General features: G+C 35.8%; 1 non-coding gene across 1 annotated transcript; it reads right to left on the bottom strand.

The window, feature by feature from the left end:
- Positions 1-4,642: 4,642 nt before the first annotated feature.
- LOC131222589 (small nucleolar RNA R71) lies at positions 4,643-4,750 on the bottom strand. Its single transcript, XR_009160117.1, has one exon. It is a non-coding gene; the product is annotated as a small nucleolar RNA R71 (small nucleolar RNA).
- Positions 4,751-26,722: the final 21,972 nt, after the last annotated feature.

The following is a 26,722-nucleotide window of genomic DNA, read 5'->3' as shown; positions in this document are numbered from 1 at the left end:
GAGTTCATTTTCCGCATTGGCTATGATGGTGATCCCAGACTTCTTGGGAACCACCTGTGTTGGACTCACTCTTTGGCTATCGGATATTGGGTATATGATACCCAAATTCAACAACTTAAGCACATCAACCTTAACCACTTCCTTCACATTTGGATTTAGTCTACATTGTGGTTGTCTAGATGTTTTCGTATTATCCTTAAGGTGAATGTGGTGAGTGTAAATTAAAGGATCAATTCCCTTGAGGTCTGCGATGTTCCATCTAATGGCTCCTTTGTGTTCTTTTAGAGTAGCAACGAGCATACTTTCTTGTTCCTTATCCAAGTGGGAAGAAATCACCACCGGATATGTCTCAATTTGACCTAAGTAAGCATATTTAAGATCAGTCAATAACGGTTTTAGGTCAAACTTTAGTGCCTTGATACTTGATGGTAGAGGCTTTGTCTCATTAAGGGGCAACTGTTCAAATTGTGGCCTCCACTAGTCAATTTCAAGGACCGGGGAGGCATCAAGCAAGGCATCCATCTTCATAATCATCTCATTATCCAAATAAGTGGAGTGGGCCAAACATGTCTCTAGATCATTAGAGTAAAGAGTCAAGAGGGCACTTTCTTCCACAAATAAATCAATCAGGTTAATTTCGTGGGCATCGTCAACTTCCTCGGGTTGTTTAAATATGTTAAAGATATTAAGATCTAATGTCATGTTCCCGAAAGTCAATTTTATAATTCCATTCTTGCAATTGATAATGGCATTTGATGTAGCTAAGAATGGATGGCCTAAAATGATTGGAATCTGAGTGCTCGTGTCCATGAAAGGCTGTGTATCCAAGACGATAAAATCTAATGGATAGTAAAATTTGTCAACTTGGACTAACACGTCCTAGATCATTCCTCTCGGCATACGAACCGAACGATCAGCTAATTAAAGTGTGGTCTTGGTGGGTTTCAATTTACCTAAACCAAGCTATTCGTAGATCGAGTAAGGAATCAAATTCACGCTCGCTCCTAAGTCAAGAAGTGCGTGCTTAATTCGATAGTCCCTGATTACGCAAGAAATAGTTGGGATACCCAAATCCTTGTATTTTTGTGACACATCTTTCTTTAAGATGGCACTAACTTTTTTACTTAAAATTTTTTCTTGTAAATACTTTGCCTTCTTTTGGTCATGTAAATGTCTTTCAAGAACTTGGCATATGAGGGTATTTGTTTGATAACATCCAAAAGTGAAATGTTGACCTTCACCTATTTTAGAACCTCCAAAAAATCTTGAGTGTTAGATAGAAATTTTGGTGCAATCAATCGTTGGGGGAATGGTGTAACCGGCTTATATATTTTTTCCAGTTCTTTCTCTTGTAGAGCAATGCTAAGTTTATCATCTCTCCCAGTTTCTTCTGAATCCTTAGGCTTTTCAGCTCTTGTTGGGATGGTCTTATCAATTATGTTTTCACTTCTAAGAGTGGTGATAGATTTAGCTTGCTCCATGTGATTTGAAGAGCTATGGTCACTTATTTCACATTATTGTTTTGGGTTAGGGAGAGGTTGGGTTGGCAAGGTCCCTTTCTTCATAATAACAAGTTGTGACTCTATTCTTTAAATAGACGATGCAAACACTCCCAAAGTTGTCTTAATGTTTTAGAATGCTTGCAATATATTTTGATTAAATTACACTTAATTTTACATGAATTTCTGAACCGTATTTTCTTGAGACCTCCTTTGATTGATAAGTTGAGAAATGGCCTCTTGAGGTGTAGCCGTTTGTCCATTCCTCCGACTGAAGTTTGGATGATTTCTCCAGTTGGGATTGTATGTATTTGAGGTGGGTCTGTTGAATGGTCATTGGTAGTTGTTTATGGCATTTGATTGCTCATAGAACAACTCTTGAAATGTAGGAATTGTAGGACAATTCTATGTTAAGTGTGCATTGCTAGCACAAATACCACAAAAAACTTTCATGGCCTCATTGTAAATGCTATTGTGAAAATCTAACACCCGTGGTATTGTCAAATTTTGTTGTGCTAAACCATTTAGTATTTGCATCATGCTTTGAGTTGAAGTGATCAGGTTCATGCATTTTAAAGTTGTCTGCATCTTCATCGAACTTGCTTACATCTTCAAGTTGAAGTAAAGAGTGTTGAAGTTCATGGTTTCAAGCTAAAATTCAAGAACTCAAGTTCAAGTTTGAAGTTTAACTACTGTATACTAAAGACTCAAGAACTCAAGCGTGACTCAAGCTCAAGTTCAAGAAACCGAACTCAAGCTTCAAGTATCACAAGATATCAAGATTCGGAAGCGTATGATGTTTCATTTGTTCCAACTCACAAACAGGTTTGCATGACCCGAGATTGACCCTAGATAGTGTCATAATCATTGCATATTCTTTGTGGGTCATTTCATTTGTTTATAGGTCATTTTCTCAACTAGTATTAGACCTTGTTCGACTAGTCCAAGTACTGCCTTGACCAATCTAAGAGTTTTCTCGACCAGTCCATGGTTTGTTGCTATTTTTTAAAATTTTCTGTTGGGCTCTTGACCAGTCCTGGTGACTGGTCATGTCACTCGACCGGTCGTGCAGGCTTGACTCAAAGTCTAGCAACATTTCTGGGTCCCACTTGACTAGTTGAGTGCAGTGCTTGACCAATCGAGCAACGGTCTTATCATATCGCGTCGAAAAATTTAAAATTTTGTTGGTCCTTCAACCAGTCGAACTAACCCTTAGACTAGTCAAGTGAACAGTATTTTCACTTATAAATAGAGCACGAATTTTAGAGTTTATTCATTGATTAAAAGCGAAATCAAGACACCACTCTGAGAGATAAGTTTATGATATTTTTAAGCTATATTGTGCTCATTTAATATTCTCTTTAATTAGCTTTTATTATTTGATTTTGAGATCTTTATTCCAATCTTACTTTAAGAAGGGATTTGAGTCTTCCCCTTTCTTGAGATCAAAATCAAATCAAGCTAGACCAGGTTGATTTAATTAAAAATCATTTAGAATTAGAACCTTTTCATCTATAAGACTGGACATTGAACATCTTTGTCTACATCAAATTGGTTCTACCGAGTTTCTTCAAAGGAGAATTTTTAGATAAGTACATTTACTTTTTGTATATCCTTTTTGATTTTTAAGGTTGTGCCAGAAAAATCTCTTTTTAGTTTGTCTGAGGTGATCCAGAAAATCTCAGAGTGTGGGGTTTTTGGAATTGTGTAAGCCCAAGCAAAGACACAATTGTAAAGGTTTTAAGGTAAACCTTGGAAAACCTTTTTTCATAGTAAACGCTAATATCCTGAGAGAGTGGATATAAAGAGTAGAGCAATTGTGTGGCTACTTTCTAACAGTTGGTGTACACACAAGTGAACCACTATAATTCTTGGAAATGTGCTGGATGATTGAATGTGCTTATGTGTGTAAATGTTGTAATTTATTTTAAGCATTTGTGGTGAATGGTGTAATTTATTTTATGCACTTGTGGGAATGCTGTAATAACTTAGTATATTTTAGTTATCATTTCCTTTGCCTCTTTATTGGTTTGGGTTTTTGATACTTACAAACATTCTAGTAAGGTTGTCCTGCCAAAAGCCTTTGGTTTTTGGTGTTAAATTGTCCTTAGAACTAAGTTTGTATCAATCTCTCAATACTAGTATATTTGAGGTTGATGTTTACTTATGCTTCTTTATTATTTAATTGTGCTATCATCCTTTAAATTCTGCATTTATTTTTTTAATTTGGCATAGTCGTATTCACCTCCCCTCCGCTCTAGGACATATTGTTCGGCCTTTTCACTTGTCAAGTTTGACAACTTCTACCTTCTTATGTTCGAACAAGTTTTTGGTGCCGTTGCTAGGGACTACGCTGTACTTTATAAATTATTTTAGTTTTAGAATTAGTTAATTATTAGGACTAACTTTTGTTGTGTTTTTTCTAAATTAAATTTTTTGAATTTGCTTTTAACGACTAACTTGTTTTCTGTTTTATAGCATTTAACTTAGCAATTCATCTTTGTTAATATCCTTACTTTTATCTTTTTCAAATTTTGTAGATTCTGAATTTTTATTTTTAGTAATAGTTTAAAATTAGAGGGATCTAGAGTATTTCTTAACAAAGTGGGTATGTGACAACACTCTACATCTTTTAAGCAAAGGAGGATTAGTTGAAGGATTGCATATCCATCACCAGATTAGACATCACTTAAGATCCTATGAGTTAGTTGAGATAATAATTGTAAATCAACCTCACCACCCGGCTGAAGAACTTCAAGATGAGAATGAGGTACATCAGGCTCCCTGCCTAAAACCTTATGTGATTATTTACAACCTGCGAAGGCGAGTATACCTTCCTGCATGATTTTTCCACTCAATGTAGGAAACGTGAATTTTATGCCAGGAGTAATTCAACTTCTTCCTAAATTTCATGGGCTAGGTTCTGAAAGACAATATTTGTACTTGAAAGAATTTGATGAGATCGTCGCTACCCTACACTTTAATAATGTTTCTGAAGATACTCTAAGATTGAAATTGTTTCCCTTCTCACTGAAAGAGAATGCTAAGTGGTGGCTGCACTCCTTAAGGCTGCGATCCATTGGTACTTAGGCTGAGATGACCCGGGAGTTCTTTAAAAAGTTCTTCCTGGTTCATACAACAAACACCTTAAGGAGGGCGATCATGAATTTTGCCCAAAAAGAGGAAGAAACCTTCTTCCAATGTTGGGAGAGATTCAAGGATCTCTTGAATTCCTGTCCACATCATGGTTGCGAAACATGGTAGGTAATAAGTTTTTCTATGACGGATTAACTAATCCCATGTGCCAATTTGTAGAGATGATGTGTATTAAGAAATTCATAAGGAACTCGATGATGTGTGTGATTACTTTGACCAACTTGCTAAAAACGTGCAATCATGGGACACCTCCTCAAGACCTACCACTTTTAAGCCAACTCAATCAAAAGAGAAGGGAGGGATGTATGTCTTAAGAGAAGACAATGACATGAGCGCTAGGGTGGACAATGTCACAAGAAAAGTTGAGGCCATGCTTATACCCCAAGTGCAAGTTTGTGAAGTAGTAATAATCTCGGTGATATCGAGGTCGAACCCATATGGACTTAATGTCTTGTGGATTTAAGAAGTATTTAAGAATTAGAACTGTAGACTACACTAAATCTGAGAATTGAAAAGATATTATTGTGAATTGAAACTATTAACATAATGGAAACTAAAGCACCAAGGATCCACTTGTAGTTATCTTAATGTCATCTTGCTTGATTCAATCAATACTTCTACTGTAATCGGAGTCTTAATCTATCCAGTTAGGTGATAGAGCGGTTACAACATCATAAACAGATTTAAACAGATTCTGAACATTCATAGGATTTGAAAGGACGAGCTATAGATGTCCTGGGGGTGGTGAATAGGATAATACAAAATATTTTGATATAATGAGGAATAATTAAAGAATTACTCTTAATTGTTTAGAGTATTGAAATCTTGATTACAAATAGTTCGTAGGACAACCTTCACTTAAAAGCTTTAGGCAAGACAACCTTATTTCACAACATCTTTAAGATCAAAACATCAAACTTAACAAGAGAAAATCAACACAAATAAAGAAATAAAGAGATAACCAATCACTACCATTGCATTTTTCTTGTAATTTTTCTTGTGCTTTTAAGATGGAACCTATAGTAAAGCGTACTGTACGTAAATCCAGAGCTAGTTCATCTTCTAGATCCATCCCTCTTGGTGTACAATTGTTGTGCTCATCAGAGGATGATCCAAAACATGTTCGAGATTTCCACATAAGGAATATTATTATTGAAAAATCTGTAAATTTAGACCATGTTGCTCATTTTGGTCTTGTTGAAATTCTTTCTAAGGTTAGATGGGAAAGAATTTTGCATTAGGGTGGGACAGCTTACTAGTCTATTGTGCAAGGCATGTTTGCCTCTATTTGTGATGTTTCTCTCGAGGATTTATAATTCTTTATTAAATTTGTAGAAGAGACAATCACTATTACGCCTTTTGTCATATCTGCTTTAATGGACATATACGTTGCAGATGATGGAATTCTGATCACTACAATTTTAGAGAAAATATCTAAATCTGAAAAAAATCGATTACAAGAGCATTATGTGGTTTCAATACTGAATGGCGATCCGGTAATGCCTTACCCTCCAACAAACTATTTCCTAAATACCACATCTTACATCTCATCTTACTCCTTTTATGTCATGCCGTTGTTATGGGTATTCGTGTCTATTTACCTTCTTTGATTTGTTACGTCATCATTCAATTTCGCTTGCATCCAAAGAATGGGTCAATTCCGTTTGGACATCGTATGTCTAGTATTACTTTTCATTACAATGTCCAAGTCTCTACGGTTAATGCAACAAAATCCGAACTCCTTTTTAACAACTTGAATTTGAATATGATGGACCTCACTTCCCTATCGGAGCAAAGAGGAGGACAAGAAGAGCCGCAAGAGGCAACAGACACAACTATGGATGACATCTTCATTGAATTAGAAGATTCTGATGATCCAACTGATTCTGACTATCATCCCTCTCAATTTGATGAGAGGTTATCTGCATTAGAGGAGAAGGTTGAGGCTCTACATGTATCTTAGGCTTCATTAGCCTAAACCCAAAAGTGTACAATGAAGTACATGAAAAAGTACTTCCATCGCATCAACCGGAGTTTGCGACTTAATGATCCTTTGATGCCTGAACCATCTTCCTCAGGGTCAGATTGAGCTTGATTTGTTTACTTTCTTTAATTATGTTGGTTTTGTACTAAACTTATTCGATGGTTTATTTGGATATTTTGGATGATTTGCTTGATGATATATTATGGTTGTATGAATATTTTATATACTGTCTTATACAGTGTTATTCATCTTGACGCAATATTTTCCCTGATATATATGTTAATTGCTATTTCTAGATATTGGCATTCATGTTATTTTACCCTACTTTGATATGCTTCTTAATATATCATAAAACTTCTTCTTCCGTTGTCAACTCGTAACACAAAGGGAGAGAAAATAGTGTGTGTGGGGTGGAATGTTACATAGTGGAACTCTTCATAGTGGAATGCTACATAGTGCTACATAGTAGAATGCTTCATTTTTTTATTTTTTTTTTGCACACTATATGTTGTATTTCACAAGGAGAGCATCATAGTTGTCTACGAGAATTATAAGGACGATCCTTACAACCTCCATAGGGTAGCTTCAAGCTTATTGATCTTGTTAATAATTCTTGTGAATGAGTGTAATCATAAATGATGGATGTATTATGTATGTTGTGTGTTTTGTTATAAAATTGACAAAATGGGAGATTGTAAGTGTTGTTATGTTAAGCATACATATATTGTTAAATTTCGTAAGACAAAAGTACTTCAAGGTTAGATCATAAGTATGGAATCACAAATACTCTACATGACTAAAGATCAACTCAAGATCGGCTTATGATCAACTCAAGATCGGCACATCTTCTCAAGAAATTGATGCTCGTATTCAAGACAAGATCAAGTCAAAATTCAAGACATGATGTCTTATATATTTGCTAAAACACAGGTGGTATAACCCTAGAAAGACCTTAGGTTTAGGTACTTTAAAAAATTCATTAACTTGGGTTTTAATAAGTGTTTTTACTGTGGAATTCGACTAGCCTATCTTCAGGTTCGGCTAGCCTATCTTCCTTAGCCAGCCTAACTTCAAACTCGAACAAAATAACAAATTCTATTGAAAATTCGGCTAGCCTAAGTTTTGGTTTGCTAGCCTAAGCTTGAAATTCAGCTAGCCCAATAAAATTTGGGTGAAATTCTAGCAATGCAAATCTTTGATTTTTGTAGGAATTCAGCTAGCAGAATTGTAATGTTCGGCCAGCCGAATTTTGGATAGATCTTATCCTGTGTGATCCAATAGTCGTTGGAATAAATCCAGTGGAATCCGGCCAGTCGAAGTCGGTCTTAGGCTAGCTGAAGTTCCAACCTCTTTGCCTATAAATTGAGTTTTTCTCTCATTCTAAATGAAAATGAAAATTTACTATAATTATTCTCAAGAGAGAGAGAGAGAAGCTCAAGTCCTCGACAAGCAATCTATTGGTATTTATAAATTTAATTTATAACTTATTCAATTCCATTATCTCAAGATCTTTTTAATCTTATTATAAAAGGGTAATCTATACTCTTCTCTGAGATTTAAAAAAATAAAATCAAGTATCCATTTATAAAATCTATATAATCCTATACTCTTTCTGTCTGATTAAACATTGCACCATCTACATTCAAGAAAGAAGTTCTTTTACTAAAAGCTTCTGTCACGTCTTTGAATATTCATTTTGAAGATAAGTACATTTACTGTATTTCTTTTTAGGTTTTTCTGAGATAACCTGTGAAAATCTCAATAAAGGTTTTTATGAGATAGCTTGTAAAAATCTCAGTAGAGATTTTTCTAAGATAGCCTGTCAAAATCTCAGTAGGAATTTTTATTTGTTATAATCTGTGAAAATTACAAAAGGGGTTTTTATTGTGATAGCCCGTGAAAATCACAAGGAACTATATCAGGTTGTTAAAGTGAAGTTGCGAAAACCTTATTATAGTGATAACTAGTAATTTTGGGAGTAGAGTAGGTGTAGTTGTTTTAAGCATCAAACCACTATAACCTCTTATACCTTGCTGTGAATGCTTTAATCTTTTAGTAGTGGATGTTATTTATTATTTCATTCTTGTGGTAAATGTTGTAATTTTTTTATTATTTTCTCTTGCTAATTTGAAAGATATTCATGAAATAAGGTTGTCCTACCTAATATTTTAGGTAAATGTTGTTTTACGAATCATTTAGAATCAAGGTTTCAATACTCAAGAAATTGAGATTTTTATAATCTTTATATATTCCAAATTTATTTCAATTATATGGCATTGTCTTATTCACCCCTCCTCTAGGACATCGCCAGCTCTCATTTTGAAACCTTCTAAGGTCACCTATTTGAGGTGTTATGGTCTCCCAAATCTTTAGGGAGGGACACCATGGTTGAGGCTATTAAAAAAAGGTAAGCATCCAAGGTCTTCATCACTAGAGGAGTCTCATGAATCAGGTTCGGACCCCTCCGTATCATCTAAATTTATTTCCATAACCTTGCCTTAGGATTTTACTTTGCTAGTACATATATCAATATCATGTTTATAACTCTCATAATTGGAACATTGGGTTATACTCGATTTTTTGAAATATTTACCTTTACGCAAAGGTTCAACCGATTTAACCTTTTGAGTCACAACTCTTCCTTATATTAAACTTGTGGAATTTCTTAAATTTTCTAGAAAATTCCCCTTCCTCATCCTCATCGTCAATATCACTTTTAGATTTAACAATCTTTTACTTATATGAATACTTATATGAAGTTTTAAGGACGGCTAGTTTCTTCTTGTTAGAGGAGGTCTTAAAGTTTAGTTCATAAGTTTGTAGGGAACTTAAGAGTTCTTTTATGTTCAACTCGTCTATATTCATACACTCTTTTATCGAGGTTATCTTAGGAGAAAACCTTTGTGGTATGATCTAGGTGTTTTCCTACATATAAAACCTACTGGAATCCTCCCTCCTAAACCCTAAATGGAGTTACAAATATCATTAAGTTTAGAATAAAACTTCATGAAAGTTTCAAACTCTTCCATTTTTATATTTTCAAATTGGGTTATTAAGAGCTGAAGTTTCGATCTTTTAATTGTGCTCGTGCCCTCATGGGTAGTTTTCGAGATGTCTTATGCTTCCTTTCCTATTTTACAAGTACAAATACGTTTAAATTCATTGGGCTAAATGACATAGTAAATAGCATTGAGAGCTTTGACATCATAGGTTAACTTCACTCTCTCATCGACACTCCATTTAGATTTATCTTTGAGAGTGCTAATGGTTCTACCATCAACCACGATTTGTTCCATGGGCATAGTTTATCATTGTTCAACTGTAGCCCAAATCAAAGGGTCAAGGGATCTTAGAAAGACTATCATCCTAGCCTTTTAATAGGTGTAATTAGACCCATGAAAATAAGGCGGTTGTGTGACAACACATTGGGCAGACATAATTTTAAAGCCCCTTTAGATCAACTCTAGGCGGTTATGCCCTTCAAGAGCCACCCACTCTGATACCAATTGAAATTGCATATGATACTTTACCATTGCGTGTATAGAAGCTTAGTGGAGCTATAGAATTATGGCTAAGTCCTATATGGAAGGTGAATAGGACCACTTAAAAATTTCACAATTAAAAATACAATTACCTATTTAAAATCATATACCAATTTAAACTAAGAAGGCAATTAACATTGAGGCTTCCAAGCTAAAGTGGGTCCAATCACATTAAATATAAAATATATACTAATAAAGCAACTAGTGTATATAGATATTGATCTTGTGTGTGGGATGTACTAACTATTCAACACCTAACATTTATCTAATCATGGATATATATAATTCAACAAATTAAGTTCACATGCATAAATAGAAATGTGCTCAAATAACAATCTTAAACACAAGCATGTATAATAGTTTAGTTTCCCTACTTCACTCCAGGCGGATGCACTCTCCATAAGTGTACCACTATTCACTATCGGAGGTTTTAATTAAAGTTCACATTTAACCTATACAAGAGTATACTTCCATCAGAGACCTACACAAGGGCTTACAAATGTACACTCCTGTCAGATGCCTACATAATGAGTTATAAAGCGTACATTCCCGCTAAAGGCCTATACGAGGACTTACACGTAATCACCCATGTTGATGGTGATACGCTCTTAAAACCTACGTGAGAATTTGGGTCACAAACTCTATACTAAATCATACACAAGGAAAGAGTATGTAGACTCTTACAATTGACAACTTACTTGATTGGTCGTCCCTTTTATAGCATTTTGCTTGAGTCACTTCTTCAAAGATCTCTCGTATTTGAATCTGCTCCTTAATTTCTCCCCCAATCATTGATGCCGATGCTTTAGCTCATATGATTAATCGTCTTACATATGATGCTCCAAGAGCTGACCAAGGTGATTGGAGGTTAGTTGAATCTCCTTCAACTTAAGAGATTTATAATCCTATAAGATTCACCTAGATAGGTAGTCTAGAGAATTTAGACAAGAAATTGAATATATATATATATATATATATATATATATATATATATATATATATATATATATATATATATATATATATAGAGAGAGAGAGAGAGAGAGAGTAATGGTCTCCTGCGAACCACACCGCAGGATACCTTAGTGCGGTCCAATACCTAGCGTGTAAGGGACCCTTCCGCGGGCGCAGATTGGCTACTGACAGGTTGACTAGCTAGACTATTATTGAATTTGAGGCCCCACCATGATATATGTTTTGTATCCACACCATCCATCCATCTGAAGAGATAATTTTAGGGTGAAATCCAAAGAATTGAGTCATAGCCAAAGCTCCAGTGGACCCCACTACAGAAAACAGTGGGGAGAGCGAAGCCACCGTTAAAAACTTCTAAAGGCCACCAAAAGTTTTCGATCAAGCCTATATTTATATTTTCCCTTCTTTAATGTCTTTGTTAACTTTTGAACAGGTTGGATTTTAAAAAAACATCATGGTGGACCTTAGAAAGGTTTCCACGGTTGGCATCAATCTTCCCGCTGTTTTTTGTGGTGGGTTCCACTAAAGCTTTGGATCTGCCTCATTCTCTTGCTCATGGCTTAAAATAATATCTCCAAATGGATGGACATTGTGGATACAACACATACATCATAGTGGGGTCCACAGAATTGGTGACGTCACTTCCGCAGAGTGAGGTCCAGTGTTAGGAAGCGGATTGCGTGGTAACTCACTACGCTTAGCATACTGAGTAAACTCTGTGAGGTCCACCATGATTTATTTATTTTATCCACTTCGTTCATACATTTTAACAGATAATTTTAGTACTTGAACCAAAAAATGAGGTCTATCCAATGTTCAAATGGACCACACCATAGGAAACAGTTGAATTGAATGTCTACCGTTGAAAAATACTTAGAGGGCCACAAGAGTTTTGGATCAAGCTTATATTTGTTTTTGCCCTTCATCCATGTCTAGATGATCTTATGAATAGGTTGGATGAAAAATAAACATCACTATGAGGCCTAGAAAGGTTTCAACGGTGGAAATCATTATCCCCACTGTTTCCAGTGGTATGATCCACTTGATCTTTGGATATGCATCAATTTTGGGCTCAACTCCTTAAATTAGATGAAAAAATGGATGGATGGCATAGATAGACTACATACTTCAACATTGCCCAACTTTATTTACTCAGCACAATAAGAGTGGACTGACTAACTCGGTACGCAATTTGATTTCCCGTATGGATTGGCGTGGCTGGTGGTCGGAGCTCTATGGGCCTCACCATAATGTATGTGTTTCATCCACTCTGTTCATCCATTTTTAAAGAAGGTAAAATATAAATATAATCTTGATCGAAAACTTTTTATGGCCTTTAGAAGTTTTTAACGGTGGCGTCACTCTCCCCACTATTTTCTGTAGTAGGGTCCACTGGAGCTTTGGATGTCACTCATTCTTTGGATTTCATCTTAAAATGATCTCTCCATATGGATGGACGGTGTGGATACAAAACATATATCATAGTGGGGCCGTAAATTCGTAGCAGCTAGCCAATCCGCGCTCGCACAACAGTTTCTTGGGGTGGGAATTGGACCGCACTAAGGCATCCTACGGGATGGTTCACAGGAGACCATTACTCATATATATATATATATATATATATATATATATATATATATATATATATATATATATATATATATCGTTAACAGATCTTTCAATATGATCAAAAGCCCCTTCAATAGGATCGAACTATCCGTCGATCCTCTCGATAAAATTTAGAAATATATCTGTATGGTTGCGAGATTGTTTCTTCGATCGGATCAATTTGGTCCTTCAATGCCATCGAGACCAATCGACAAACTGTCAATGGGATTGAGGACCACTAAAAAACTATTGTTTTGGATAGGTATGCTTATAGTAGTTTTGCAACTCTTTTAGCCTTACTTATCACATTTGAATTGGACTCCTAAGGCTAAGGGATAATGAATCAAGGTTTGCTTATTAAGGTTAGGATCATCTAGAGGTTAAGGTTATTTTGGAACTATGGTTTAGGGTCACCAAGGTACTTCTTTTATTTGTTTTTCACTCCTTAATGCTCCATGTCTACTTGTGTCTTCGGTCTTCAGCTTCTAATAACTCAACCGACTACATAACACATAAACTCACGTGATTAATTAACAAGGTATACAAATAAGTGCATTAACACTACCCCCTCAATATCCGCATAGAATGATTTGCAATTTGTAAAGTAGTTTTGGTGGGTTTCACCTCACCAAGTCTCAATTGTTTATATACCGAGTATGATATGAGATTAACACTTGCCCCCAAGTCAAGAAGTGATTGTTCAATCTGGAAGTTCCTTATGATGCAAGAGATGGTAGGACTATCTGAATCTTTGTATTTTGGGGGAGCATTCTACTTGATAATAACACTAACTTGTTTGATTAGAAAGGCTTTCTTTTATATTTTAAGTTTTCACTTAATAGTACAAAGATCCTTGAGAAACTTTGCATATGATGGTAGTCTCTTAATGGAATCCAACAAGGGTATATTGATCTTCACTTGCTGGAAAACTTCCAAGACAACATTGTAAGTGCTATAGTTTCTATCCCTCTTTGTTGTCAAATTTGTAGTGCCAAAATCACTATTATACTCTGTTATATATAACTTGCATAAGTGAAGCTCTCTCAAGGATCAACATTCATAAACAAGCTAAGCTCACAACAAGCAAAGCTCTCAAGTACAAGACTCAAGATCTTGAATGAAAGAACTGCTCACAAGATAAGACTCTGGAATGAAAGAACTGCTCACAAGACAAGACTCTGGAATGAAAGAACTGCTCACAAGACAAGACTCAAGCTGAACTCAAGACTCAAGCTGAAACTCAAGCCACTTTCAAGATTGAGTTACATGAAGAGTTCAACTACATCAAGACTTCAAGACTGATACTTCAAGGTCACTTGTTCCTAATGCTTCAATGTCCATACTTCATGATTGAGGTTTGTTTGACCATAGGTTGACCTTAGAAGTAGGTCATTTCGGATACATAAGTCGAATGTTATTTTTCATGTGATTGGTCTGTTCTTCGACTAGTCCTAGGCCTTCTTCGACTAGTCCTAGACTTGCTTCGACCAGTCTAAGAAATTCCTCGACCAGTCGTAAGTTTGTTACAAATTTCGGATAAAATCTGTTAGCCTTCGACTAGTCCTGGAATCTGTTCGACCAGTCGTAGGAACAGTGTCGACTGATCTTCGACCAGTCGTACATTCTTCGACTCGAAGTCCAGCGAAGATATTCAGGTCCTACGACCAGTCGAAGGAAACCTACGACCAGTCGTAGGTGACCTACGACCAGTCGTAGGAGAGCTACGACCAGTCGTAGAACGGTCAGAGCATATCCCGCCGGATTTTTCAAATATCTGTTGTTGCTTCGACTAGTCGAAGAGCACTCTAGACCAGTCGAAGACCCGATCTTCTCACCTATAAATAGTGCACGAATCTCAGAAGAAATTATCGATTTAATTAAAGTATTCAAGCCAATCTTCGTCGAACTTCTGAGAGATAATTCTGTGCTCCATCTAAGCTAAGTGTGCTTATTTAATATTCTCTTTCCTTAGCTTTATTTAATTGATTTTGTTTCTTATATTCCAATCTGATTTGATAAAGAGGAATTATTATTCCCTTTCTTTGGAATCAAAATCAATTAAGGCAAGCCCTATTTGGTTTAATTTAAAATCTATTAGAATTAGAACCATTGTAATCGAGTACTGGACATTGAACTTGGACATTCAATCATCTACTTTGATTTGGTTCTACCGGGCTGCTACAACGAAGGAGATATTTAGGTATTTTACATATTGTAAATTCCTTTCTATTATTTTGGTTTCTTTCAAGATTTGCCAGAAAAATCTTGTTATTTTGGTTATCTGAGGAAAGCCAGGAAAACTCAGAAGTGGAGTTTTTTAATTGTGTAAGCCCACATACAAAGACACAATTGTAAGGGTTTTGGGTGAACCTGGGAAAACCTATTTTTAGTGAACGCTAATATCCCCTGTGTGAGGATATTAGGAGTGGAGTAGCTTTTTGTGTGGCTGTTGTATAACAGTTGGTGAACACACAGGCGAACCACTATAATCCCTTGAGTTGTGGTTGATTGATTTATTCTTTTAATCTTTTAATTAATTTTTGTGGGATGTATGTATGGTGGTGAATGTTGTAATTATTTCAAGCTTTGTGAGAATGTTGTAATAGCTTAGAATTTACTTTCTGCTATTCCTTTATAAGCTTGATTTTCAATTTCATTTGAAAGTTGTTCCAGCAAGGTTGCCCTGCCATTTTTATGGTGTATGGCTATCCCTAGAACAATACATTTTTAATTACAAGTTATTTCATTTCAGTTTGTATTTAATTCTGTATTCCTCTTTGATTTGAGACTTGATACAAAGACCTTTCTAGAAATAAGGTTGTCCTACCATAAACTCTGTTTTTGGTGTAAGGTTGTCCTTAGAACAACGTTTGTATCAACCTCTCAAGATCAGAATTTTGGGGTTGTTTTTCTTTCCTGCATTGTTATTTAATTTGGCTATCATTTTCTTTATTATTCCGCTGTTATAAGTTTTTATTTGGCATTGTCCTATTCACCCCCCTCTAGGACATATAGCTTGGCCTTTTCAAGTGGTATCAGAGCCTAATAGCTCTTTTTTTATTCTTGGATTTAATTCCTGAGCTAACGATTTAAGCTATTTAAGATGTCAAATTTTGATAGCCTTTCAGTCACTAGGCCTCCACCCTTTGATGGCTCCAACTATGCTTATTGGAAAGTCAGAATGAGGATCTTCCTCAAATCAATGGATGAAAATGTGTGGCAAGCCACAGTGACTGAATGGAATCCTCCTATCATGGAAGTTACTGGGGTTGATGGTTCAAAATCTATGAAAACCACACCATATTACCAATGGACCACCCTTCAGAAAAGTGAGAGTAGTGCAAATGCTAAAGCACTAAATGCAATTACTTGCGCACTATCACCGGATGAGTTCAAAAGAATCATTTCTTGTACCGCAAAGCAAGCTTGGGATATATTAGAAATGACACACGAGGGTACTACAATTGTCAAAAAATCTAAAGTCCAACTCCTCACAACCAGATTTGAAGAAATTCATATGGAGGAAAATGAAATGTTTATGGACTTTTACACTAGATTGAATGACATTGTAAACTCAATGTGGGGTCTTGGTGATAAAATCCCAGAAAGTAAAGTATGTGCAAAAATACTAAGCTCACTTCCTGAATGGTTCAATTCTAAAGTAACCGCAATCCAGGAACTTCGTGATACGGATAATATGAGGGTTGAAGAACTAGTTGGTTCTTTACAAACCTACGAGTTAAACTTTAAAGCTCCTAAAGGTAAATCTATCGCACTAAAATCTTCTAAATGTAATTCAGAAGAAAATTCTGATTCAGAAGATGATATGGCTCTTTTAGCTAAAAAATTTTATAAAATTTTCAAAAGCAAGAAAAGAGTTGATTTTCAAAAATCAAATGATAAAATGAAGTTTAGACCCAAATCTAGAAAATCTTTGAAAGATAGTCAATGTTACAACTGTCAAGAATATGGGCACTTAGCAAATAAATGTCCTAAAAGGGACAAACCCAAGAAGAAGGGTATGTTGGCTACATGGGATGAATCATCTGATTCTGAAGGTTCTTCTGAATCAGAAGATTCTGAAACTGAGTCGGGCAATAAGATTAAAGCTCTTATGACTCTAGCCAAATTCACATTTTCAGATAATGACTCTACAAGTGAAGAAAATCTGAATAGTGAATGTGAAAATGAAGATGATCTTCAAGACGCTTACAATGCCCTATATAAGGAAAGTTGTAAAATTGCTGTCAAACTTAAACTTCAAAAAGAAAAGTTTTCTAAACTCAAAAATTATTTTGATTCACTTGTCTTAGAAAAATCACAAATTTCAGATAGTTTTGAAAAATCAAAATGTGATTTGGAATTCAAAAACTCACTAATTATTGATTTAAAATCTGAAATTGAGAATCTTAAAACTGAAGTATCTTCTCTTCTGAGTTTAAAGGACACATGGAAATATGCCCAAGGTGATCCAAAGTTAGAAAAACTTTTATCCGGATCAAGAAAATGTGGCGATCGATCCAGGTTGGGCTATGATAAAAATCTACCTCCTAAACAAAAGTATACTCCTCCTATGTTTGTTAAAGGAGAGTCCTCAAACTCAAAAGGGAAAAGTACTTATCAAGATTTTTCTAAAAATTCAAAAACTTTTCAAAAACCTAGAAACAGCCATGTCAACTTTAATCAGAAACGAATTCCACTAGCTGAAAAGATAGTTGATTTACTCAAGGAGCTATTAAAATCTAACTCTATAGGTCATTCCTACAAATATACACAAAAGAAGACCAACTATGTTCCTAAACCCAAAACAGTTATGAAATGGGTTCCTAAAGTTACCTGCTTGGTTGCTCACACTGCTTTCAAAGCAACAAGTCATTCAAAGTGGTACCTAGACAGTGGATGCTCCAGGCATATGACAGGTGACAAAGCTTTATTCACCGATCTGAAAGATATGACTGATGGTTCAGTCACATTTGGTGATGGTAGCAACTGCAAGATTATAGGCCAAGGTATGGTTCAACTTTTTAATCTTCCGGTGTTTAAAAATGTTTTATACGTTGAAGGTTTAAAACATAACTTGCTTAGTATATCACAAATATGTGATAATAACCATAATGTTCGGTTTTCTAATCAAAGCTGTGAAATACTAAACAATAAGGGTTCTGTAATATTAACTGGACGTAGAACGTCTGAAAATTGCTATATTATTAGTGAATCCAGCTCATCTAATCAAACATGTTACTTTGTCCATACAGACGAGACTGATTTATGGCACAAACGTCTTGGACATGTACATTATCGAAATTTATATCGATTGAGCAAACGAGAACTTGTAAGAGGTTTACCCAAACTTCAGAAATTAGATAAAATATGTGGCGAGTGCCAGATAGGCAAACAAACAAAGAACTCACACAAAAAGGTGAATTCAAATACCACATCAAGACCACTCGAACTTCTCCACATGAATCTGATAGGACCTACCAGAACGGAAAGTCGTGGTGGGAAAAGGTATATCTTGGTAATAGTCGATGACTTTACCAGATTCACTTGGGTAGTCTTCTTAAGGGATAAATCTGAAACCCTTGAAGAAGTAAGAAAAGTTCTCAAAAGGATTCAAACTGAAAAATCCTCTCAAATCAGTAAAATTCGTAGTGATCATGGATCTGAATTTGAGAATAGCAATTTTGATAAGTTCTGTACTGACCAAGAAATATTACATGAATTCTCTGCTCCCAAAACTCCACAACAAAATGGAATTGTAGAAAGGAAGAATAGGGTGCTTCAAGAAATGGCTAACGTCATGTTGAATAGCATGAAGCTCTCTAAAAATCTTTGGGCTGAAGCAGTCAACACAGCTTGCTATATTATTAACCGAGTCTACACTAGAAAAGATAATAATAAAACGGCTTACGAATTGTGGTTCAATAAAAAGCCTACCATTAAATACTTTCGAGTTTTTGGCAGCAAGTGCTATATTTTACGTGATCGTGAAAATTTGGGAAAGTTCGATACAAAGAGTGATGAAGGTATTTTTCTAGGATACTCTTTAAACAGTCGAGCTTATAGAGTTCTGAACAAAAGGACTGGTGTGATTCAAGAATCCATTAATGTTGTCATTGATGATCACTTAAACACACCAATCTCTAATTCAGATAATGATGAAGTACTAATCATTGATAAACCCGATACTTCATCGAATCAGACTGATTCTGAGTTAAGGACTGTTAAAGATCATCTAACCACACAAATTCTTGGAAACCCTCTCACTGGTGTTCGCACCCGTAGACAACTTGAGGATATATGTAATTATGTATGTTTTACATCCCAAATTGAACCATCTAACGTAAAAGAAGCTCTGGCTGATGAAAACTGGATTGTTGCGATGCAAGATGAACTCAACCAATTCGTAAGAAATGATGTTTGGTATCTCGTACCAAGACCTAAAGATAAACACATCATTGGAACAAAATGGATTTTCAAAAATAAGTCTGACGAATGTGGAAATATAATTAGAAACAAGGCTAGACTGGTGATACAAGGTTATACTCAAATTGAATGGATTGATTTCGATGAAACCTTTGCACCAGTAGCACGTCTTAAATCTATCAGACTATTTATATCCATTGCATGTTTTAGAAAGATAAAGATCTATCAAATGGATGTAAAAAGTGCTTTTCTAAATGGCGATTTACATGAAGAAGTCTATGTTGAACAGCCAATGGGATTTGAAGATTCCAAAAATACTGATCATGTATATCGGCTTAAAAAGGCACTTTATGGATTAAAACAAGCACCTAGGGCATGGTATGAGAAACTAACAAAATTTCTTTTAACTCATAATTTTCAAATGGGATCTGTTGATAAAACTCTGTTTGTTAAGAAACATAATGATCATATCCTAATGGTACAGATTTATGTTGATGATATCATTTATGGATCAACTTGTACTGACTTAACTACTGAGTTTGCAGATTTGATGAAATCACAGTTCGAAATGAGCATGGTTGGGGAATTGACTTATTTCCTTGGATTGCAAGTAAAGCAACAACCTGAAGGAATATTCATTTCTCAATCTAAGTATGCCTTGAATCTAATCAAAAGATTTGGATTTGAGAATGGCAAGAATTTCGATACTCCTATGAGTACTACCCTGAAACTATCAAAAGACTCTAATGGTAAAAATGTTGACTCAAAACTTTATCGGAGTATGATTGGTAGTTTGTTATATTTAACTGCTAGTAGACCTGATATTTCTCTAAGTGTTGGTATTTGCGCAAGATATCAATCTGATCCAAAAGAATCTCACTTGATTGCTGTCAAGCGAATTATTAGATATGTCGCAAGTACTGTAAATCTCGGTCTCTGGTATCCTCATGAAACCAATGTTCAATTAGCTGGGTACTCGGATGCTGACTGGGCTGGTAATCTAGATGATAGAAAATCAACCAGTGGTGGTTGTTTTTTCATTGAAAATTGTCTAGTTTCCTGGTTTAGTAAGAAACAAAATTCTATATCACTTTCAACAGCTGAAGCTGAGTATATTGCAGCTGGTAATGCATGTACACAACTTGTTTGGATGCAACGAATGCTAAGTGATTATGGAATTAAACAGGATTCTATGTTATTACATTGTGATAATTCCAGTGCGATAAATATTTCAAAAAATCCTATTCAGCATTCTCGTACTAAGCATATTGACATTAGATTTCATTATATAAGGGAATTAGTTGAAGAGAATGTTATATCTCTAGAATATATTCCTACTGAAGATCAACGAGCTGATATTTTCACAAAACCTCTTGATAAAAGCAGGTTCAAAAAGATGAAATTTGATCTTGGCATGTGTATTTTAAATTGATTATTTATGCCTTCTTGTATAATATTGTATATATTTGCTAGATTGTATTTCAATTTTTGTAAAATTTGCAAGTAAATTGAATTTTTTTGGGGTTTATTCGACCAGTCGTGAGTATACACGACCAGTCGTACTACGACCGGTCGTAGATATCCACGACCAGTCGTAGAACTCGAGAATCAATTAATATGGATGACATTTTTGAGGAACTGGATTCTGACTCAGCTAATGATCCAGATTTTATACCATCTGATGTTGATGCACGTCTGAGTGCATTAGAAGGTAAAGTTGAGAATATAAATGTTAAGTTGGAAAACATGTCTGTTGCTCATGATTTGCAATTCAAGTACATGCGCAAATATCTTAGGCGCTTGAACAAAGGCATGCACCAACTTGATCCTTCTATTCATGCTCCATCTTCAATTTCTAGTTCTGACTAGTTTTTATGAGACTTCTGGTCTGTAATAACTTTATTACTTAGCACTTGGCTGATTTTGATTTGGATTCTATCTATGTTTAATGCTGGATATTTGTTCTTGATGTAATATTTATGCTGGATATATGTGATGCTATCTTGAGTATCTCTATGACTCTTTTGTTATACTCTATTTCCTCCTTCTGTTTACTCTCATTCCTTTATTTAGTTCTCCTTTGTCATATTGTGATTAAAGGGGGAGAATGGTTTGTTGTTAATATGATTGTGAGAGGAGTAGCATTGGTTATGTTACTCAGGGGGAGTGGGGTGTCAAGGGGAATATATGTTTGATCTTGAATATATGTTTGATCTTGTTGAATGATAATAGTTGAATGTTGAATATTGATTTACAGGTATTAACCAGTTGTTTTACTCTTGTTTATCTTGATTATGTGTTTTGTCACTAATTTGACAAAGGGGGAGATTGTAAGTGCTATAGTTTCTATCCCTCTTTGTTGTCAAATTTGTAGTGCCAAAATCACTATTATACTCTGTTATATATAACTTGCATAAGTGAAGCTCTCTCAAGGATCAACATTCATAAACAAGCTAAGCTCACAACAAGCAAAGCTCTCAAGTACAAGACTCAAGATCTTGAATGAAAGAACTGCTCACAAGACAAGACTCTGGAATGAAAGAACTGCTCACAAGACAAGACTCAAGCTGAACTCAAGACTCAAGCTGAAACTCAAGCCACTTTCAAGATTGAGTTACATGAAGAGTTCAACTACATCAAGACTTCAAGACTGATACTTCAATGTCACTTGTTCCTAATGCTTCAATGTCCATACTTCATGATTGAGGTTTGTTTGACCATAGGTTGACCTTAGAAGTAGGTCATTTCGGATACATAAGTCGAATGTTATTTTTCATGTGATTGGTCTGTTCTTCGACTAGTCCTAGGCCTTCTTCGACTAGTCTTAGACTTGCTTCGACCGATCTAAGAAATTCCTCGACCCGATCGTAAGTTTGTTACAAATTAGGATAAAATCGTAGCCTTCGACTAGTCACGGAATGCATTCGACCGATCGTAGGAGCAGTGTCGTGATCTTCGACCGATCGTACATTCTTCGACTCGAAGTCCAGTGAGTTTTATAGGTTCTTCGACCGATCGAAGGAAACCTACGACCCGATCGTAGGTGACGATCGTAGAGCAGTCGAGCATATCCGGATTTTTCAAATATTCATTGTTGCTTCGACTAGTCGAAGAGCACTCTAGACGATCGAAGACCCGATCTTCTCACCTATAAATAGTGCACGAATCTCGGAAGAAATTATCGATTTAATTAAAGTATTCAAGCCAATCTTTGTCGAACTTCGAGAGATAATTCGTGTTCCATCTAAGCTAAGTGTGCTTATTTAATATTCTCTTTCCTTAGCTTTATTTAATTGATTTTGTTTCTTATATTCCAATCGATTTGATAAAGAGGAATTATTATTCCCTTTCTTTGGAATCAAAATCAATTAAGGCAAGCCCTATTTGGTTTAATTTAAAATCTATTAGAATTAGAACCATTGTAATCGAGTCTGGACATTGAACTTGGACATTCAATCATCTACTCTGATTTGGTTCTACCGGGCTGCTACAATGAAGGAGATATTGGTATTTTACATATTGTAAATTCCTTTCTATTATTTTTGTTTCTTTCAAGATTTGCAAGAAAAATCTTGTTATTTTGGTTATCTGAGGAAAGACAGGAAAAAACAGAAGAGGGGTTTTTAATTGTGTAAGCCCACATACAAAGACACAATTGTAAGGGTTTTGGGTGAACCCTGGGAAAACCTATTTTTAGTGAATGCTAATATCCCTGTGTGAGGATATTAGGAGTGGAGTAGCTTTTTGTGTGGCTGTTGTTTAACAGTTGGTGAACACACAGGCGAACCACTATAATCCCTTGAGTTGTGGTTGATTGATTTATTCTTTTAATCTTTTAATTAATTTTTGTGGGATGTATGTATGGTGGTGAATGTTGTAATTATTTCAAGCTTTGTGAGAATGTTGTAATAGCTTAGAATTTACTTTCTGCTATTCCTTTATAAGCTTGATTTTCAATTTCATTTGAAAGTTGTTCCAGCAAGGTTGCCCTGCCATTTTTATGGTGTATGGCTGTCCCTAGAACAATACATTTTTAATTACAAGTTATTTCATTTCAGTTTGTATTTAATTCTGTATTCCTCTTCGATTTGAGACTTGATACAAAGACCTTTCTAGAAATAAGGTTGTCCTACCATAAACTCTGTTTTTGGTGTAAGGTTGTCCTTAGAACAACGTTTGTATCAACCTCTCAAGATCAGAATTTTGAGGTTGTTTTTCTTTCCTGCATTGTTATTTAATTTGGCTATCATTTTCTTTATTATTCCGCTGTTATAAGTTTTTATTTGGCATTGTCCTATTCACCCCCCCTCTAGGACATATAGCTTGGCCTTTTCAAACTTGATTATTAATCGGTGGTTATGATGAGAGTAACCACCGAGGGAACGAGGGTACCACCTTATGACCATGCTCAGACTCTTTTTCATGTTGAACATCACCGATTTACCATTGCTCTTAGATTAAAAGATTCCTTAGGTTTTTCAACCTTCTTTGGAACATATTTTTCAATCACTTTACCACTTCCAAGCGCGATGACAAATTTAACGTGCTCAACATGGGGATTAGAAGAATTTGGATCACTCGTTTCATATTGCCCTTTGGGATTCGGTTGTAGTTGAGTAGGAAAAGTTCCTTTCACCCTAACATTAAGGTAGGATTCAATTCTCTCAACTAAAGATTTATGCTCTCGGAGGATTTGCATTGCGCTCTGATTGATTTATGTTGTTCATGCATGAATGCTTGCAAAGTTCTTCTAAGGTCTTCTTCTGTGGGGGCACATAAGGGGTACTATAGAGGACCCTTGAGGATTATTGCCCGCATTAGCAGTGGGTTCATTTCTCCAACTAAAGTTAGGATGGTTCCACCGATTAGGATTGTACATGGTTGACATTTAAGCACTAAAGGGCCTTTAGTAAGCATTCATGGCATTGGGTTGATCACGCAACACTTCGTAGAAGGCAGGGATTGTGTGACAATCCTTAGTCATATGTACATTGCTCTCACAAATACTATAAGAACTTTCAACAATCTCATTGGTTTTAACCACATCGACTTTCCTTAATTCCAAGGCTTCTACTTTTCTTACACGACCCACTATCTTTGCATTAACATCATCATCTTCCTTCAATATGTACATACTTCCATTTTTCTTGGGCATAGGCTTGGTCTCATTTGTTTTATTAGATGTATCCCGAGGTTGGGCGTTCTTTGCTAAAAAAAATTAAAATAATTGCAAGTCTCATCGGGATCCTTGCTCATAAAATCGCAATTACACACCATCGCTATGAATTGTTCCATGTTTGAGCTCAAACCATCATACAAAAAGCTAATCATTCACTATGTTTCGTAACCATAATATGGACAGGTAAGTAGGAGTTTGTTAAAATGTTCCCAATACTAAAAAAGGTTTCATTCTCCTTTTAGGAGAAGTTCATGATATTACGTCTCAATGTATTTGTAATGACCCGAAAAACTTTGTGCAAAAACCCGAGTACTACCTCAAATTCTTTAGAAGTTAAATGTGGGTTAACTAGTGTTAAACTCGATTACTTGTGAAATTAGCACTAATCACTTTAAATTTAATCTGCAACACCCCAAACCTATAGAATCGTTAGCGCTATATTACCCTGAAATCTAGGATTCAACGCTAAATCCAGTTGCTCTCGGGAGTACTTGGAAACTTTGTATCGGACCTGGACCGCATGTCGAAAGTCCGATAGCGATGATCTTAGACAATTATGATCATTTTGTTGGGCTTGACAATCACCTCAAAAATCAAGTCCAGATGATGTCCTGAGACGATTTGCTTGAGTTCGAAGTAAAGAGTGTGAGAAAGGTGAGAAATTAATTATGAATTTATGAAATTTGAATCGTGTCGCTTGCGCACCGATTTTAAGCATTCTGACCGTTGGATTCTGGCCCAAATTCACCCTCGGATCAGGAAAGATGGCTCACACATGTCAAAGTGCCGGTGGGCCTGATCGAGTTTCGGTGACCATTGAATTAAAACTGGTCCGCCACGGCTGATCTATAAATCCGATCGGTACAAAAACTCAGCCTAACCTAGATCCATGGTCAATGAGCTTAAGTCTGACCCACGTGAAAAAAGGACCTCCAGAAGTGCTCCGTTGGATCGAAATAGATCCGATTTGGTTATAACTTAAGTATACCTTGGCCCTTGGGCTATTTTTATCAATATTAAGCCTATATAAAGACCTTAAAACCCTCACTCTCAACTCCATACGAATTTTCTAAACCCTAGCTAAGAGAGAGAGGAAAAGAGAGAGAAAGTGAGAGAGAAGTTGGTGAATCATCTTAAGATTCTTCCCTGTTACTCTGCGTATCTAAACTATCACATCTGAATCGTTATTCCAGCTATTCTAAGTTCATTCTTGGGTAAGTCAATCAAACCCTAGCCTGTTTTGGAGCTTAGAATAGTCTAAGTGTTGATGTAGCTCATTTCATTCATGCCTTAGGTTATCTAGTCGCCGTTGACGAATACTTATCATCTGAATCAGATCTGTTGCGCACTTTCTGATTTAAGGTGCGGACTATATTCGTATAGGTTATGGTTTTCAAGGCTTTCAATGTCGGTTAATGGTTTATTATTGTTGTGGGTGAAATTTCACATGTCAAATGCGATGTTTGTATTGCGTTCCTGATATATATGAGCTATATTGAGATTTGTGTATTCCTTGTATATGTAGAAAGTATCGTATACGTATGAAATACGAATATGTGTTTGTCATGATTAATTGTCGTGTATTTGTACTAGTTGTATGTGTATCAACTCCTTGGCCAAAGGAATTGTCCAAATCTGTGTTATCACCAACATACGTCATGTATGTTGGAATATGTAGTTTAAGTGTTTGTAGAAATGTCTGAATGATCAAGTGTGTAATATATTATCCTGTTTACGGGCGTTGAGAAGAGATTCTCAACTATCTTATTGGTGTGTATGATTTCTTACATGCAATTTACATTCCTTGTTGTTTAAATTCGGCACTACTTATGTGTAAATCCATGTTAAGTTGATATTCATCAAATGCTCACATACTGTATGATTAGAATTGTTGATCCATTACTATTCTGAATTGCGGGTATGAACATCTGTTATACTTGAATGTGTTTGGGACTATGAAATAGTCCAGGGAATCGGTAACAAACCTTGAGTTCGTGGCCGAGGTTGTTTTCGCCACGAAGGACGTGTTTGATAAACCCGAGTCGTATTAGGGTTGTCGGCAATGGTTTGGCCACACAGAGTATTTGCGCACTCTATGTCGTTCAACTCAAAGTGCGCTCGTGCTAGTCGAGCTCATCAAGTAACCTGATTGTCCCGGTGGATGTGCACCATGTATGTACGCTACTGTTTGAATCTAGGGTACCAAACTTACCAATGCAATCCCGTTAACCATTGTACCTTGATCCGCTAAGACTCATGAGCCGGACATGGTGGTATGGGACACCGTGGTCGAGCTGTCGGCCTATACTGGGGCGACGAGCCTCCCCGTATGACCAGTGAGCACACCAGACTC

This window comes from Magnolia sinica, chromosome 1, assembly GCF_029962835.1.
Source record: "Magnolia sinica isolate HGM2019 chromosome 1, MsV1, whole genome shotgun sequence".
NCBI classification, from domain to species: Eukaryota; Viridiplantae; Streptophyta; class Magnoliopsida; order Magnoliales; family Magnoliaceae; genus Magnolia; species Magnolia sinica.
The sequence above is the reverse complement of the archived record's forward strand: the minus strand, read 5'-3'. Positions and strand labels throughout refer to the sequence as shown.